We start from the raw sequence: 16,087 nt of genomic DNA on the forward strand, positions 1-16,087 counted from the left end.
ATTTATATGAAGAACTAAGGAGATTTCCGTATAGATTTTTCGAATATACTCGTATGTCTATTCAAACTTTTGACTTCTTACTAAACAGACTTAAGACTCAACTATAGAAGCAAGTCACCAACTTCCAGAGACCCATCAGTCCTGCAGAAAGACTAATCACTTTAATGAGGTAAGGACATTTTAAAATTTAAAGTACAAGTTCTTACATTCTATAAGTAATTGTGTGATTTTATATATAAATTAAATTGATTAGTTCTATATCTCTGTAAATTTGTGTGGAAGAAATTAAGTTGCATTCATTCAATATAAATACGAGAGCTACATCCTACATGGCAATAAAAAGAAAGAAAAATGCAATTTAGACTATACCTAAAATTTATTTTTCAATATTAGAAAATTAGAACATTACAAGGGTTTCAGTCTTTTTTCACTTGCTTCATGCCTTTCTACTGCATTTAAAGCTTCAAGCAAGAGTGTACTTTGCAATGTTAATTTTTCCACCATGCTTAAATTCTTCATATGCAGCAGAAGAGACATTAAAAAACGGTAATTGGGATCACTGAAATCCTCTCTCTGCTGCTGTTCTTTTAACAGTATGTCCACCTTTTTCTTCTCGAGTTCCAACATCTTCTCATCGAATGGATTAAGTTTACACTTCTGGGCTCTTGTCTTTGGGGTTGTAGTATCCGAGGATGCATTTGTCTGCTGTGAAACCTCATCATCGCTACCAATATTATTTTCAATTCCGCCCATGTGAGGGGTGCTTGATGTCGATGGCAGCTCTTGTAGGTAGAGGGTTTTACTCATTTCTGTCAGGAAGAATGACGTCGACATCATGGCGTCGAAAAATATCCAAGATGATATTACAGTTTTTGCTTCAGAACTGCTGTTTGTCTTTGGAAGCTTCTGGAGTTCCTTCCAAAAAACTTGTCTTTCAAGTTCTTCCACTTGTTTTTTGCCACGTCTCCTGAGGTAGAATACAATAATAAATATTCAATAAATACTCTACGTGGTAATTAATGTAATCTGATATTAGCTCTAATGGCTTAAAATAATAAATACTCTAAGAGAATTTCTAACACTGTTTCTATTTTCTAGGTTTCTAGCGACAGAGGTATCATTTCGGTCACTGGCATTTTCCTTCAGGGTAGGAAAATCTATGGTCAGTGTGGTAGTAGAGAAACCTGTGAGGACATCTGGAATGAACTGTTTGAAGAATTCATGTTACAACCAACTGAAGAAAAACTAAACAAAGTAGCCACTGACTCTATGAACGCTGATTATTTCCTAATTGCTTTGGTGCAATTGACTGGAAGACTGTCAGACGAAGTACTCTCTTTAATTCCATCTCTGGCTATTTTAATTATCTCAAATATTTCTCCGTACTAATACAAGGTATTGCCGATGCAGACAAAAGAGTTTTAACTATTGAAGTGTCCACCTCCAGAGCGTAATGGTTAGTGTTATTAGTTGCCGTCCTCAGGGCCTGGGTTCGATTCCTGGTACTTTTAGAAATTTAAGAATGGCAGGAGGGCTGGTATATGGTTGAATGGTACATGCAGCTAACCTCCATTGGGGGTGTGCCTGGAAAGAGCTGCACCACCTCGGGATGAGGACACAAATTTGCATTTTTAATATTGAAGTGGGTTCAAGAGGAAAACAGAGTGATGGACGTATTTTCACAACTTCTACTCTTTTCAATTTTTTGGAAACAAATAATTTCAATGTGACTAGTGATAATGAACTAACAAATACAGTATAGACGATACAGGACACTTCCTGATTTTACCATGTTAAAATGGGAGACAATTCGCAAGTGGCCCTTGTAGTGGTGTGACCTGGAAACTCGTGCCTAATTCGAATATCAATGGAAATTCATATACAGAAATAGATACATAAATTATATAATTTTTTTGCAAGTTGCTTTACGTCGCACTGACACAGATAGGTCTTGTGGCGATGATGGGACAGGAAAGGGTTAGGAATTGGAAGGAAGCGGCCGTGGCCTTAGTTAAGGTACAGCCCCAGCATTTGCCTGGTATGAAAATGGGAAACTATGGAAAACCATCTTCAGGGCTGCCAACAGTGGGGTTCGAACCCACTATCTCCTGAATACCGGATACTGTTACAAGTAATTAATCTCATATTTGTTCCGTATTGAAGATAACATTAAGTAAAATTCTTTCAAGAATAAAATTTACTGTGTCCACCTATTCAATCCAATTATATTCTGTAGTGATTAAATCCTACATGAATTACATATACTAATTTGCTACATGTTTCGCCCTAATTTTGGGCATCTTCAGCCTAGTAATAATCTTAAGGTCAAGTCCTTAAACCAATTAAACATTAGAACTTAAAACTAAATACAATGGTCTTATGCTTAAATTTTTTTTTTTACAAAAAGTTGTGCTTTAGGTGATATTTACATAGATTTAAAATGTGTACATTAATTAAAACCCAGAATTTATGACAAGGAAGCAATTAAAATTATCATACAATGACTAGAAATTGTCCAAAGCGTAAATTGGAACTTCTCCAACTGTATGGATGAATCATTAGGTTGATAGTGTATACAAATGTGTTCACATTGACTAGAAATTGACCAAAGCATAAATTGGAACTTCTCCAACTGTATGGGTGAATCAAATTCAAAGGTGGTTATGATCACCTATGTTTTTTTAAAATTATTATTATTATTATTAATTATATACAGTCGTATCAGCACACACTTTATTAAAATATAACCGGTTTTCGAACACTAAGGTCCATCATCAGTGTTAAAATTTAAATTTAATTTCACATAAGTGTGTCGTCAAAATTGGTTAAAATGAGTTTAAAATGTAGCCCTGTTGACATCAACTGTAAAATAAGAAAAAAAAAGTAAAAATATGAAAATAATACATTTAAATTTACAATGTTGTTGTACAAGGTATGGATATACCATAGGAAGGGCTGGCTTTTCCTCGTGCTCAGGCTGTTGGTCGAGTACTGACAAACGTTCAGCTTTAAGTACGGAACCGCGCTGCAATCACATGATGTTACGTCACCTCAAGGTTTCGTTGGAAGCACCTGATGTTACGTCAACTCAAGATTGTAAACAAAATGTTGCTTGCGACTGTTTCATTTAAAATTTTATCTGATTCCCTTGTCTGCGCCAAAAATATCTCAGTGTTTTCACGTGTATTTAATTCAAATCCATAATTACCCTTAAAGATTAACTTCATGTCCTTTTTGATCCCTAAAAAGCAGTGGTTATTGTTGTAAATGTGTTCCGCAAAAGCTGAATATCTGTTGTACTTTACTGCTTTGAAATGTTCTTGATATCTTTGATTTAAGGTTCGCCCAGTTCTTCCTATATAAAACATTTTACAGTCATTACAAGTGAGCCTGTATACTCCTGAATTGGTATATATATCTTTTTTATTGACACTATGTGCATTATATACAGGGTGGCCCACTTAAACCTTTCACCGCAGATATATCTGGAACAACAAGAGATATTGAAAAATGACTTTCATGGGCATGAAGGCAGGGAAGGGGCTAATTAAAGTAAATACTATGAGCCAGTCAAAAACGTAGGAAAATAGTATTTTCAACATCAACTTACGTTTTTTTAAATGAACACTGTATTATTTTGTGCGCAATCATTAACATGAAAAATCACATAAGTAATGGCGTTTGTTTCATCGCAATAGGTCGATTACATCCCGAGATATTGCAACGTGAATTTGACGCTTGAGATAAACGAAACGCGCAGCAGTTGCACATCCCGAGATTCCAGTGCGAACCTTACAGTCCTCTTACTCGCGATATGATTGCCGTACTACGATGCGACAGGCGCTGTACTTAATGCTATTTGCACTGCTATCAAGAGGGATGATAATAAGAGAATTTCGTTACAGTAACTTTGCTGTACGAATTCTGTACATTCTGAAGTAGTGCAAGACAGAGTACTGCACTGTACTGTGTAGGTAAATAAAACACGCAAGAGATAAACCGTTATTTACATATCCTTTTGCTGTGGCAGGAAACCCTTCTCTTATTTTCATCCCTCTTAATAACAGTGCAAATAACATTACGTACAGCGCCTGTTGCATCGTAGTACAGCAATCATATCGCGAGTAAGAGGACTGTGAGGTTCGCGCTGGAATCTCGGGATGTGCAACTGCTGCGCGTTTCGTTTATCTCAAGCGTCAACTTCAAGTTGCAATATCTCGGGATTTAATTGACCTATTGCGATGAAACAAACGCCATTAATTATGTGATTTTTCATGTTAACGATTGCGCATGAAATAATACAGGGTGTCCATTAAAAAAATAGAAGTTGATGTTGAAAGTACAATTTTCTACGTTTTTGACTGGCCCATAGTATTTACTTTAATTAGCCCCTTCTGTGCCTTCGTGACTGTGAAAGTCATTTTTCAATATCTTTTGTTGTTCTAGATATATCTGCGGTGAAAAGTTTAAGTGGGCCACTCTGTATATGTTCTGATATTTTATTTCTGGTTTGAAAAGCTGTTTTAAGTTGAAATTTCTTAAATATATTTGCAATTTTAAAAACTTGACTTCCAAAATATGTAAATGTTACTAATTGATTACGTTCATGGATTTTCTTTCTTTTCTCATGGTTTTCCTTTTTTTCTCCGTTTTCTTTCTTACGTATAATATTGTCTATCATTTCTGGGTTGTAGCCATTTGCTTTATCAATTTGTTTTATTATTCTAATTTCTTTCAGTTTGTTTTCATTACTCAGGGGAAGTTTTAATAATCTATTAATATAGCTGTTGTAAGCTGCTTGTTTGTGAGTTCCTGGGTGGTTGTAATTTTTATTGATGGTGGTGATGGCCTGTGTGGGTTTCCTAAAAATATCAAAATCTATCCTATTGTTGGTTTTTGTTAATGCGAGTTCCAAGAAATTTAACTTTTTATCGATTTCTTTCTCCATAGTGATTTTAATGTTGCTGTCAAGCAAATTCAAACAACCCAGAAATGTTTCGTGAGTAATGAGGTCTCCATTTAAAAATACTACCGTGTCGTAGTGGGAGGATTTTTGAGTATTGTCTGTAATTGTCCAGTCAGATGTTAGTCCCAAGGGTAGAACAATGTACCAACGGGAACATTAATCCGACAAGAATGGCACAAAATTCCAAGAAAAATTTTATCAGATGAGCACCTGACTAATGAATGATATTGACAACATGTTCCAACATACACGTTTTCAACCTTGAAAATAATACCATCCAACCACGCTTCTTCCTAATGGGATATCCAAGCCCAACAAGATCGACATTACAGCACGGTTCCGGTTTTGTAGTTGTGTACTTACAACATAGGTGATCATAACCACCTTTGAATGAACACATTTGTCACATTTGTCCTGGTCACTCCATGTGAAATTTGTGCTGGACAAAGCGGAGGCGGGACAGGTTTTTCTCCGGGTACTCCGGTTTTCCCTGTCATCTTTCATTCCAGCAACACTCTCCAATATCATTTCATTTCATCTGTCAATCCTTAATCATTGCCCTAGAGGAGTGCGACAGGCTTCGGCATCCAGCACAATTCCTATCCTCGCCGCTGAATGGGGGCTTCATTCATTCCATTCCTGATCTGGTCGAATGACTGGAAACAGGCTGTGGATTTTCATTTCACTTTGAATTACAGAAAACACATTTTCTGTACAATCGAGGATTTCTGAAGTCACTGACTTTGAAATGATCTGAACATACCATATAGTTCATAAGATAAGCGTAATGTTTTTTCTTTCTTGTACACTTTCTTGCCCAAGTCATTTTTCTGAAATTTCAGAACCCACAGATCACACCTACTCAAACACCACATCGCTATTGAAGTTTAATTGTTGTACTATAAAATAAAACAAGCATATTATGTTTTAAGCCAGTTAAAATATGAGTTGCATAGCTCAAAGTTTAAAAAGTACTACAAACGTATCATTGTCACTGTAAGAATATATGCAAACACAATATCTATGTCCACATTCTTATCATGAGGGAAACAGAAGAAAGACCTAGAATTCTTCTCTACTATATAATTGTTGCAGCCGAACCCAGCACATATCTTTCCACTCATGTTGGAAGGAGATATAAATGAATGGCACCCACAATTTTATGTACTACTAAATTTAACTTACTCCAAACACATTTAAATAAAAGCAAAAACTTCACCAGCTAATGCAAACACTCTTATGACAAGGTAGGTACCTCCAGGTCACACCACTAGATGGAGCTCAAAACGCAGTCCCTCGATATCTCTCAGACTGTCCTGTATTATCCTCACTGTTTTTGGAACTAATGAACTCGGATGTCAAAGTGCCACTGGTACCTGGTGGAGATGAAGCCTACCCTCTAAAACCTTACCTTTTGAGGCCATATCTGGGAAGAGGACTAAAACTGTTGTATGTCCTCCGCTCTCTCTGCTCAGCGCCAGCCAGCCGCACGCACGCAAGCATGGATATTTCGAGACTCGACGCGCAGTCTTCAGTGCATGTGCCTGTAACGTCGAGTGCAGTATAAAAGGAGCTCCCTGTCTGTCACTCACCAGGATTCTCCAGGATTCTCCCCAGTGCCCTGCTCCAGAATACACTGTACGTCGAACACGGAGGCTACTCCCCTTAAAAATGTGTCTCGACCAGGTGGACTGAATTCTGGTAGTATGAGGTTTCACCTCAGGTCACTGCTCCAATTTCCCATTCCTTCATTCCAGTCGAGCCCCGATGCTGTACTCTACACATCCCCAATCTCACTCAGGCTCCGACACACACATTAGATTCTCTAATTGTGAACTTAGCTGTCATTCTGTGCAAGCTCATGAACTCAGACACTTACAATTTACACCAAATTTACACCTTGTTGTAGCCTGAGCAAGTCTGTTGGTAACCTCCGAGAACTTAACACTAGTGCATTCATTTCACCATCCCGAAGGACTTCTTTTAGTATTTTTACTCTGCTTAGAATGGAAAACTCTCATTCTGCTGTGTGGTTAATGACTGGTAAAGTGAAGAAATTTCCAAGTTAGGTGAAGTACTTTGGAGATGGTTGTGTCCTGTATAAGAATATTGTTCTGGTATTAAAATGTAAATTTCATAAATGATTTAAGTACTTTCATAAAGGTCAGATGTAATGCCGAACACAAGTTTTCATCTCGGCAAAATGTTACGAAGGATAATAATCTTAATTCAACCACAATAATAGGATGTACAGCAAAAATAGTAATTTGTATTAAAGGCAATATTGTTTATGTTCATAACCATGGTTGATTTATAGTTTAATTTACCTGGCATATTTAAAATCATTCCAATCTTTTCCCACTCTTTCCTTGTCATAGATATTTGACACTCTTCTCTTCTCTTCTCTTCTCTTCTCTTCTCTTCTCTTCTCTTCTCTTCTCTTCTCTTCTCTTCTCTTCTCTTCTCTTCTCTTCTCTTCTCTTCTCTTCTGGCACTATGACCAGACGCTAGTTACTTCTTACAAAATTGCACAAAAGCTATTTTAATCCTCCTAGTCAGTGCTATATATTTTACATCCAATTACGACGAAACTTCACACATAAATAGACATGTTTCGACCCGGCTTTGGGTCATCCTCAGAAAGACATGTATGATGAATTAAAAACAGGAAACACACAAAATGAAATGTTAGTTTAAATGTTTTTGAAAAAGCATGATGAAAGATTAAAAACTGTGAAATGTTGATTGTTAAAACAGTCTTGAGCTGGAGGTCTCTCTGTTTCAATGCTTTTGTTGTCCTGTGGTGTGGTTCAACTGGTACCTGTATACTGTTGGCTTAATTGTTGTGTTCCAACATGGGTTGATATACAAAAGCATTATTGAAGTTGAACTGTCTGATTTTAGTGTTACGGAGTCTTGCGTCTCGACTGCGGCAGCAAGTCAGTCGAGAGTTGGACCCCGTAGTCAGAGAACACGGGTGATACAAGCGGGCCGATGACCTTAGAAATTAGGCCCCTTTGAACAAAATTGTTGGTTACTTACTAATTTTCTTCAGAATGTTTTAACTTATACCGCAAAATGGAATAAACTGATCATTGTCACACATTTTTTAATTTCATGCATTTGTGCACAACAAAAATTTGCAGAAAAGCTCTCATTGATTCATTTGTGGCATGCAGTATTGGTCAACCTGCATAATGCCCATTACAAAATGTTACTCTAGCATTGAAATCACGTCCGTGGAGCTGCTGGTATAACTGCAGATGGTATGGATGAAATTTATTGTTATGCAGTATATGCATGACTGATGACTGGCAGATGCTAGTCTGTTTTGCAAGTGTCCGAGTACTAACATGAGGGTTATTGTGGACAGCATCCAAAATGGCCTCTTCATTTGTACCAGAAGTTATAGGAGCGTCTCTAACAGAAGTTACCCTTCCATGCATCCCAGTTGACCGCAATCTTCGTTCAAGGTTTTGGGACATATTGGTAGTCAGTAGTCTTCTGTAAGAAAAACGCTTGTGATAGAGACATTGCGACTGGACTGCCTTGCTTCCCTATAAATGAGCAACATATCAATGTACTCGTCACTGGAATACATTGTGAGTGAATTAATACATGCTGTGATGAGACCTGGTAAGTGTGCATAAACATTGTGTGTCTGTTAAAATGGGGCACGATCTGTCAGTCAAAAATAAACAAAATATGCATAAGGTTGGGATTGAACCATTGCATTACCAGTATTCAGACACCTTGTGTCACCGGCCTTTAACTGACTCAGCTACAAATACAGAATACAAGGATTTTTACTTAAGTATGGCCGTTCGACATCAAAAGTTAATATCCATGTCAAAGCCTTCAATAATGCTTTAGTGTAGACTGTTCATTTACCTTTATACCATTACGGGGCACATGGCATACATATTAATTTGACTGTACTTTCTCCATAAATTAGTAACATCTCAACATACTCTTCAAAGGAATACACCACGAGGAAATGAATAAGTGCTGTGATGTGACCTCGTAGGTGTGGATTATTATTTGTGCGGATACGAATCCCATGGTGGCCATCCTGAAAATGGTTTTCCTCGGTTTCCCATTTTCACCACCAGGCAAATGGTGGGGCAGTACCTTAGTAAAATACCAAGACTGATTTCCTTCCTAATCCTTCCCCCACCCATCCTTAAGGGAAAGACGTGAAATTAGAGGGCATACCTTAAAACCAATAGGGAAAAAAAAGATTACTGTATTCCCGCTAAAATGGTAAAATGGTGAACCTCTGTCATTCAAAAAATTTTCTTTATGCTTGATTTAAACCACTACGCTGCTGATACTTACACACCTTATGCTCCAGCCCTTATCCGATTTGGTCACGAAGTCAAACATACTTGCTAGAGGTTTAGTACTTAAGTGTAGCCATTCCACCTCGAAAGTTAATATCCATGTCAAAGTCTTCAGTGATGTTTTACAGTGTTCATTTAACTTCTTTACATTACAGAACACGTGACATAACATATTAATTCGATCGTATTACAGGTATCTTTTTTATTTCAAGGCGCAATAAATCACATGTTTGCAGAATGGTCCTTAGTATTTGGCGGAATTGTGCACGGCAGTTTTTCCTTTGCTAGGTCCATGGATTTCACAATCATAAAGAATGGGTACTGTCCACCTAATCAATTCTTTGTTATGTCTTGTTACTATGCAGTACCGGTTTCGACCTTCACAGAGGTCATCCTCAGCTGGCCATGAGATCTAAAGTTAACTTAATATATAATTTTAAAACATTACTAAATCTAATGAAGAATGTCACATGATATGAGTGATAATATTAAAATATACAATATATAAAATATACATTTTTATGATGTGTCTTCTGGTTTAAAAAACAAGCGTCGGTATTCTATGACATGTATATGTTACTTAAAATTCTGGTGTACTGTTCGTGAGTAATAGATAATTTGGTGAAATACAATTTCTACGCTTAAAATGTTTATAGCATTCTTGAGGTACACTTTGAAGTTTAGTTCATATTTGTGAATCGTTGCATACGTTCATTGGTATGTTTTTTTTTTTTTGCTATTTGCTTTACGTCACACCGACACAGTTATGTCTTATGGCGACTATGGGATAGGAAAGGCCTAGGAATGGGAAGGAATCGGCCATGGCCTTATTAAGGTACAGCCCCAGCATTTGCCTGGTGCGAAAATGGGAAACCACGGAACCATCTTCAGGGCTGCTGACAGTGGGGTTCGAACCCACTATCTTCCGATTACTGGATACTGGCCGCACTTAAGCGACTGCAGGTATCGAGCTCGGTGGAATGTTTGTACTAAGCATTCTAGAACATTCTAGGATATGGATGTGATAAAAACTAATAACATATAATACATTAAAATATGATAAGATGTTCACTGTATTCTTGCAGTATGCTTTGAAGTTATATTAATGTTGGTAAAGCATTATGTACGTTCACAGGCATGTTTGTACCAAGCATTCTAGAATGTTCAACACCGGGCGAGTTGGCCGTGCGCGTAGAGGCGCGCGGCTGTGAGCTTGCATCCGGGAGATAGTAGGTTCGAATCCCACTATCGGCAGCCCTGAAGATGGTTTTCCGTGGTTTCCCATTTTCACACCAGGCAAATGCTGGGGCTATACCTTAATTAAGGCCACGGCCGCTTCCTTCCAACTCCTAGGCCTTTCCTATCCCATCGTCGCCATAAGACCTATCTGTGTCGGTGCGACGTAAAGCCCCTAGCAAAAAAAAAAAAAAAAGAATGTTCAACGATGTGTATTGTTTATCTTGTAAGTTCATATAGTTAAGAATGTTGGATGATTTACATTTCCTTGGTACTAATCTCGTTAAAAGATATTGAGTAGGTGCAGATGTTCCCTCTTTGTAGTTTTGTTGTTGGACATGCATAGTACTGTTGACTGGTCGACTGTTTACAGTTAGGGAGCACGTCGTTGAACATTCCAGAACGCTTGGTACAAACATACCTGTGAACGTACATAATGCTTTACCAAAATTAATATAATTTCAAAGCATACCGCAAGAATACAGTGAACATTTTATCGTATTTTAATGTATTATATGTTATTAGTTTTCATCACATCCATATCCTAGAATGTTCTAGAATGCTTAGTACAAACATACCAATGAACGTATGCAACGATTCACCAATATGAACTAAGCTTCAAAGTGTACCTCAAGAAGGCTATAAACATTTTAAGTGTAGAAATTGTATTTCACCAAATTGTATATTACTCACGAACAGTACACCAGAATTTTATGTAAAATATACATGTCATAGAATACCGACGCTTGTTTTTTAAACCAGAAGACACATCATATCAATGTATATTATATATATTGTATATTTTAATATTATCACTCATATCATGTGACATTCTTCATTAGATTTAGTAATGTTTTAAAATGATATATTAAGTTAACTTTAGATCTCATGACCAGCTGAGGATGACCTCTGTGAAGGTCGAAACCGATACTGCATAGTAACAAGACATAATAAAGTATTGATTAGATGGACGGTACCCATTCTTTGTGATTGTGAGTACCAAGTATCAATACGGACATGAAACTGATAGATTATAATAGGTCCATGGATCAATTTACAGTGATGACACACAGGTAGCAGAGAGCCCTATTGACTATAAGGAGAAAATTCAGGTTATTTGGTGTTCATAAAACTGAATTATAAGGATCTTTCGGTATACGCATTATTTGGGTTGCCTATCTCTGGAAAAATAAGGGGCTGGTGAACCAGCCAGTATATGCATTACTTGGAGGTTTGAACATATAAAAAAAAATGACCAGATTTCTTTATATTATGGTAGAGCCTCAATTAGTCGAACCACTGTTATTCAAATCTTCGTTAACTGAGTGTAATTTTTATTTTCTGAACAACCTTCCTCTTTTTATATGTATCTGTCGCTGCAAAATTGAATCTGTATCACTTTAACTTTTTTTGTATCACAAAGTGTGAATTTTGTTCAAACCAAACCAAACCAAACCAAACCCCATGGCGCAACAGCCCTGAAGGGCCTTGGCCTACTAGGTGACCACTGCTTAGCCCAAAGGCCTGCAGATTATGAGGTGCCATGTGGTTAGTATGATGTTTTCTCTTGGCCATATTCTTGGCTTTCTAGACCACGATAAATTTATGTCCCTAGTTACTAAATTTATTCTATATCTGGAATAGTGTGCTCAGTTTTATATGAAGCAATATTACTAACAGCTTAATTTTGCCAGTAAAATTTAGTTGCAGCGTAGCCTAATTTGTTTCTTCCTTGTCAGTAACATTGACATGACTTCATTGTATATGTCACATTTTTCGACAGAGCAGCAATTTCCTTCCATGGTAACTATTGTTCATTGTATGTTCAGTAGTGTGAGTTTATTCTGCAATGTCAGTTTGTTGTAAGATTGAGAAACAAAAAAGAAAATGAAACATGTTAAGTTTGAGTGACAAAGTGAAAAATGCCGAAGACATTGCAACTGTGCCACCGTCATCGTATCGGACATTGAAGGCCTTGAAAGTTCTGAGTATGTACATTTTAGGACAATGAGCCTGTGTTCACATCAATGAGAAATTTTTGAGTGAATCTCAAGTACAAGGAATGAGAGAGAGGAAGGTGACAAACTTTTCAAAATAAGACTTTGTAACAATAAAGTAAAATAGTACAGTATTCATTTTAGGCTACATATCATAATACATGTTTCATTAGTGAGAACATTCACTTTTCATTTTACATATTTTATATATTTAGAAAATAGAACATGTATGTACTGCAGGCCTATATATTGTATGAGCATTATGATGTGCAAATTTTCGATAAGTTGTAATGTGCCCTAACATTTGGAGAAATTGAGGTTTGACTATATCTTGAAACTTGGAAAGAAATGCTGCGAGTATGATGTGAAAGTCAGGATTCCTGTAAGAGTGTAGCCTACTAATCTTGGTTGGGAAGAAATCTAAGAAGAATGATCACAAGTAGAATATATAAAATTCGAACTGGTGGACCAATTCAAGAATTTTAGAATTTGTGTTTTTCCACTACTTATTAAGTTTTTCACTAAATGTGATAATTTAACAGCCAGAAAGTCAAGAAGAACATAAAATTATGATAGCCTAAGTAAGGCCATGTTGCAGCAATTTCACCAGAAACTAACAAGGTAACACATTCAATATGTGCTGAACAAGGACAAATATTTTTGACATTGCACTAAACATGCAAGGGGATTTGGTAACATAATTCAGCTTCTTATACAATTAAAAATATAGGATAAGGGAAATATTGCAGCTCATGGCAAAAACTTTGTACTGACATATAAGCTGCAGAAATAGAAAAGAACATTAGAACTCAAGACAAATTTATAATGTTGTTGAATCCGGATTATACTTGGAATGTCTACCATCCTGTTCTTCATTACCTCTCCATCACTTAGTTGAGGAAGAAGTTATACACAAGATTTTTAGAAGGAATTGATTCTATTAGATTTGCTTCTTGGTGTTAAGAAAGTATCATTAATTGTATGCCCTTCCTGCATCCAGGATGGGCCACACAAAAGAAATCTGACCAGTTTCTCAGGTTTGTTAATATATTTTTTTTAAATGTGGGATCCAAGGTAATGACGATACGCTAATAAATATCTTATCTGTCATTAATAATGATGGACGTCTCCATCTGGCATATCGTTGGGGTGCAAGAATATCAATTATCTAACACCTTAATTCTAATTTGCCTTATGTTACTATTGAAATTATAAATAACACCTCAAATTCATTTTAAATCATAATATCAACCAACATTATATCATATGATAAGTTAATTTCCAACCTAAATCAATCTTAAAATGTAAACAACCAACTAGATTTGCAAATGTGTCTGAAATTCACTATGTGACCTCGTGTGATTTAATTAAATATGTAGGGAACATCATTCTTTAAGATATTATGTGACAGCTATTCATCTATTCATTTGAAATTATCTGTAGAAAATAGTAATGTCTATCCATGTCAACTAACGTATGCCATAATTAACATTTAAGAAATATGACTTTACACTAGAAATACTAAGTTAAAAATGAACAAACAACTCTCCTCATAAGGATTCATTTTGATGATCTAATCCTGCAATAACATTTTATAAATGTTGCAATACGTTGTCGGTATCCTAGGATATGGATTCTCGATTAAAGAAACAATGTCACTGTATCATAAACATATTTGATTCTAGCCTGCGTCAGTACTATCATCTTACTCTTCAAATATACTATTTACTTCTGTTATATCATCGTAGCAATATATATATTCTTTCAATTCATTCCTCATTACTTTCATATAACATCGTAACATTTTCTTCACTTCCCATTTCGTATCATATCTCTTCCAATTCTTTCAAATCTTCTTCAATTATAACTTAGTCTGACGTAAAAATAACTTCATTCTCAATTATTCATGTCATTGGATCAATATCTTCATAGTTAACATCAACATGTCTTCCGTTCGCCGTTATATCCATATCTAACCTTATTCTGATTTCTTATGGCAACGTATAACCTGCATATAATAACACATTATTCAGTATTTTATCAAAGATCCTAAAATATTCTACTCCTAAGCACTTCACACATTACATGGCATAATCTGTTGGGATTCTTTGGTTTTATTGAAATGATATTGCCACACTATTATCTCACATTCCCTAACTGGAGTTAATCTTGTTTCTTAGGAAGACTACCTATCTCCTCATACGTATTGACACAATAAATAAATCACTCGGCGAGAATCGAACACAACTTAAGATATTTTGAAGATAGTGGCGACCTAACATCTACTTTTCAACTACAAATGGTCTACATTTCATTTTATTTAGCAATTGTATATACTGTGTATATATATATATTTACAAAACTGATCTTTTTCCTTCTGCTTCCGGGATTATATTATCTTTCGTTCGTCATCTGCAGCTCTGGTTGATGATCATCCTACTCTGCTGGGCATCAAAATGTCATCTGGGATTGTGGTTCCTCTCTGCCGTCATCTCAGCTCGGTATCATCCGGATAGTCTGCCCCAAGGTCTTCTTAGAAGTCCATAGCAGTCTTGTCTTGTGCAATTAAAAGATAAAAATACAGTACTTATATGAAATCAGCTGTAACATTTTGTTGCTATCAAAGCCTTCTAACATAATTTTATCAATGAGAATCAATTTTAGATTGCTTTGTATCGTTCCAATCTTTATCATATTCCCAATATGTCTGCTATTAGCTTTTTATGTCATACAGGATTGTTTAATGACTTAATATGTTGATGTTTTGTTATATTGAATTCTTTCTCTTAGGGTCAAAGCCTTGTCTTTGCCGTCTTCAATTTTTTGTTAATCAATTCTTGCAGTTTTCAATTTATATAATGCATATATTAAATTATTATTATATTTTATGCATTATTTGATAAATAAATGCTATAAGTCTTCTTTCTTTCATAGACTCATTTTTATTTCAATAGTTTTAAGATGTATATCTAGCTTTAACAATTCGACTTCATATTTTGTCTTTGCCACTGCTGTTATGATCTTGACCATTTCGACGTCACATTATACCATATCTCCTTGAAATTTTATTGAATTTACACATTGTGTTTAATTTTGTTACCGGTAATCGCTTTCATCTCAACTTGATTGAGTTTTATACCTGGGACAGCAAAATAGCACAACTGAAATGCTATTATGGCTCTTCAGTCATTGATAGCTACAGCTATCATATCTCAAGTGCTGCATAGTATTTGCTTCAATGATAAGGACTTTTTGAAAGCTTGGATGAAGATGTTATCAAAAGATTTGGAAAATATGGCCAGTAGTTGAAAAGATGTAATTAGACAGAAACTGATAAAGGAAATAAAAGATAAAGACAAAAAAAGGGAGTAAAACATCCTGTTGTATTTGACAGTTGGTATAGGAGAAGATAATGCAAATAAAAGAGATTGCAAGAATGAAGTCACAGAATTTACAAAAGTTAAACACGAGCAAAATAATGTCTCTAGAGGCACAAAATCATCTTACACAAAAAAAGTAAAACTGTTTATTTACAAATATTGTTT

At 35.8% G+C, this 16,087-nt stretch overlaps 1 protein-coding gene across 10 annotated transcripts in view; it reads left to right on the forward strand.

Annotated features, from left to right (window-relative positions):
- Cln3 (CLN3 lysosomal/endosomal transmembrane protein, battenin) overlaps positions 1 to 16,087 on the forward strand; it is a 514,530-nt gene that overhangs the window by 210,295 nt on the left and 288,148 nt on the right. The window lies entirely within an intron of this gene.

This window comes from Anabrus simplex, chromosome 2, assembly GCF_040414725.1.
Source record: "Anabrus simplex isolate iqAnaSimp1 chromosome 2, ASM4041472v1, whole genome shotgun sequence".
Classification (NCBI taxonomy): domain Eukaryota; kingdom Metazoa; phylum Arthropoda; class Insecta; order Orthoptera; family Tettigoniidae; genus Anabrus; species Anabrus simplex.